Raw genomic sequence first — 3,712 nt, forward strand, 5'->3', positions numbered from 1 at the left:
AGGGTGGACAGGCGAGGGAGTGGGCGATTGGACCGGGCCGGCAGGTCCCCACGGCAAGCGGCAGTGGAGGGCGCCGCCATTTCCCTGCTCTGACCCCACCTCCACATACAGCGTCATAACCCAGCGACTCTGAGCGGCCCGGCCCAGGTGAACCACCTAAGGCACTGCTCCTCCGCACCCAGCTGTGAGAAGCGGCAGAGGGGGTCGCCATTTCCCGCTCTGACCACGCCCCCACATACAGCGTCACAACCCAGCGACCTGGGAATCCAAGGCGCCGCTTCTTAAAGGGCCCCGAACAGACCAAGAATGGCGCAGGAGGATCTCAGAGCCCCAGAAATAAATCTAAGCGATGAAGAAATAGCAAATCTCACAGACGCACAGTTTAAAACATTGGTTATCAAGATCCTCACAGAACTGGTTGATTATACGGACAAATTAGACAAATATATGAAGGCGAAACTAATTGAAATGAATGGAATTGCACAGGACACCAATAGCAATGAAAAGGAAACTGGGACTCAAATCAATGGAGTGGACCAGAAGAAAGCAAATAATGGCCAAACAGAAAAGAGTCAAGAAGCAAGAATTCAAAGAAATGAGGAGAGTCTTAGGAACCTCCAGGACATCTTTAAACGCTCCAACATCCGAATTATAGGGGTACCAGAAGGGGGAAAGGCACAGCCACCAGTGGAAAACTTATTTGAACAAATAATAAAGGAGAATTTCCCCCAATCTGGCAAAGGGAAATAGACTTCCAGGAAATCCAGGAAGCTCAGAGAGTACCAAAGAAGTTGGACCCAAGAAGGAACACACCAAGGCACATCATAATTACATTAGCCAAGATAAAAATGAAGGAGAGAATCCTAGAAGCAGCAAGAGCTAAGGGGACAGTCACCTACAAAGGAGTCCCCATCAGACTGTCAGCTGATTTCTCAAAAGAGACCTTACAGGCAAGAAGGGGCTGGAAAGAGGTATTCCAAGTCATGAAATCTAAAGACCTACAACCAAGATTGCTCTATCCAGCAAAACTTTCATTTAAAATGGAAGGACAGATAAGGTGCTTCTCAGATAAGATCAAATTCAAGGAGTTCATCATCGCCAAGCCCTTATTATATGAAATGTTAAAGGGACTTATCTAAGAAAAAGAAGTTAAAGAAACATGAACAGTGAAAGGACAACAAACTCACAGTTATTAACAACCACACCTAAAACAAAAGCAAACTAAAAGGACAGCTAGATCAGGAGTGGAAACATAGAAATGAAGATCTCAAGGAGGGTTAGCAACAGGGGAGTGGGAGGAGGAGAAGGGGGGAGAAGGTACAGAAAATAAGTAGCATAGACAGTAGATAGAAAATAGATGGGGGGGGGGCAAGAATAGCATGGGAAATATAGAATCTAAAGGACTTGAGACACATGGTCATAAACTAAAGGGGGGGTGATGGTGGGAATGGGGGTAGGGTGGAGGGGAATAAAGGGGGAATAGAACAACTGTAACAGCATAATCAATAAAAAAATTAAAATAAAATAAAATAAAATAAAATTGAAGAAAATGCAAAAAAAAAAATAATAAAAAATAAAAAATAAATAAATAAAAACAGCAAGTGAAAAGGAGGCAGTTACCTCCAAAGGAGTGCCCACAAGACTATCAGCTGGTTTCTCAAAAGAAACCTTCCAGGCAAGAAGGGGCTGGAAAGAATTACTCAAAGTCATGAAAGGCAAGGACCTACATCTAAGATTACTCTCTCCAGCAAAGCTATTATTTAGAATGGAAGGGCAGATAAAGTGCTTTCCAGAAAAGTTCAAGTTAAAGGAGTTCATCATCACCAAACCCTTATTATATGAAATGTTAAAGGAACGTATCTAAGAAAAAGAACATAAAAAATATGAACAGTAAAATGACAACAAACTCATAGCTATTAACAACCAAACCTAAAAACAAACAAACAAAAAAACGAACTAAGCAAACAACTAGAACAGGAACAGAATCAGAGAAATGGAGATCACTTGGAGGGTTATCAGTGGGGGAGTGATAGGAGGAGGCAAAGGGAAAAGGTACAAGGAATAAGTAGCATAAATGGTAGGTAGAAAATAGACAGGGGGAGGTTAAGAACAGTATTGAAAATATAGAAGCCAAAGAACTTATATGTGTAACCCATGGACATGAACTAAAGGGTGGGAGGCAGTGTGCAGGGTGGAGGGGAATAAAGGGAAGGAAATAAGACAACTGTAATAGCATAATCAACAAAATATATTAAAAAATAAAATATCTTGAGATTAAAAATGAAGTATACATAAGGAAGAGGGAAAAAAGAGAATTGTTTTCTTAAGTAATCAAGAACCTGATCAAAACAATAGAAAACTATTTTAATAAAATATAGAATCTTTGTTTTCTAGGTAGAAGACATTCTATAATATTTGGAGTAGAATAAATACAACAGACTTTTTTTTTAAACAGAGTGAAAAGAACCAGACTCTTATTCTGCATTAGATTACTTTTGATATTTAAATTCATTTACTTAATTAAATTTTAATCTTATTCAGCTTACCCACATATAAAATCTCCTTAAGGCCCTGGGCAGGTAGTTCAGTTGGCTAAAGCATTGTCCTAATATGCCAAAATTTTAGGTTTGATTCCCAGTCAGGGTGCATAAAAGAAACAACCAATGAATGCATAAATAAGTGGAACAACAAATTTCTCTATCTTTTTCTTGCTTCCTCTTTCTCTAAAATCAATAAAAGATTTTAGAAAAGATTTTTCTTCCCAGACTGCTTACAACTTTCTTAGTCTCTTAGTTTGTCTCTTGTTACTCATGTAAAAATAACCAATCTTGCCCTGGCTGATGTAGCTCAGTGGATTGAGCATGGGCCTGTGAACCAAAGGGTCACTGGTTCAATTACCAGTCAATGCACATGCCTGGATTGCAGGCCAGGTCCCCAGTGGGGGGATACATGAGGGGCAACCACACATTGATATTTCTCTCCTTCTCCCTCCCTTCACTTCTCTCTAAAAATGAATAAATAAAATCTTTAAAAAACACCTTATTTTAGGACAAACCTCATTCTTTTAATTCCTTAATAATGTATTTTTATACCTTATACCTTCTATTACTAAAAATATATAGTTTTTTCCCATCCTAATTAGAAATCTTAACTGTTAATGACACAGGTTAAGTCAAGCCAAGCAGAAAAGGAAAACTGAGGCAGATAGTCAAACAGCCAAGCAGTTTACAGCCTTCTAATAAATTACAAAATTCTATCTTCCCTAACCAGGACACTTAAGAGTAAATGGTTTATACTTTCTCTCCCCAACCAGAGGGTAAATAGCTTATATCACATTACTCAAAGAGATAACAGAAATCTAATTAGTGCCATTTGTGACAACCATACCCAAGGACAGAAGAAGTCAGTGGAATAAATCTCATTTTGACTCATCAGCAGAAAGCTGATGAATATTCTATTGACATCCTCCCCTAAAATTTTCACCTTTAGAAAACAGTTAAGAACCCCCAAGACAAAGATCCAGAGTGGGCTGTCTCTGGAGCACACACATATCTTTCTTCTCCCTCAGGTGTGCATTTTTACTTTTCTCTCCTAAATTCTATGGATCCCCATAAGACTTGCAACCAGGACAGCCATGGGAAGTGGCAGCTTGTCCCAGGTTTAGCCCTTGAACCTGTCTTAAAGGCCTGTTTCCTCTGACTTTTCTGTGAGC

Source organism: Artibeus jamaicensis, unplaced genomic scaffold (assembly GCF_021234435.1).
Source record: "Artibeus jamaicensis isolate MK-2021 breed Jamaican fruit bat unplaced genomic scaffold, CSHL_Jam_final contig_470, whole genome shotgun sequence".
Lineage (NCBI taxonomy): Eukaryota > Metazoa > Chordata > Mammalia > Chiroptera > Phyllostomidae > Artibeus > Artibeus jamaicensis.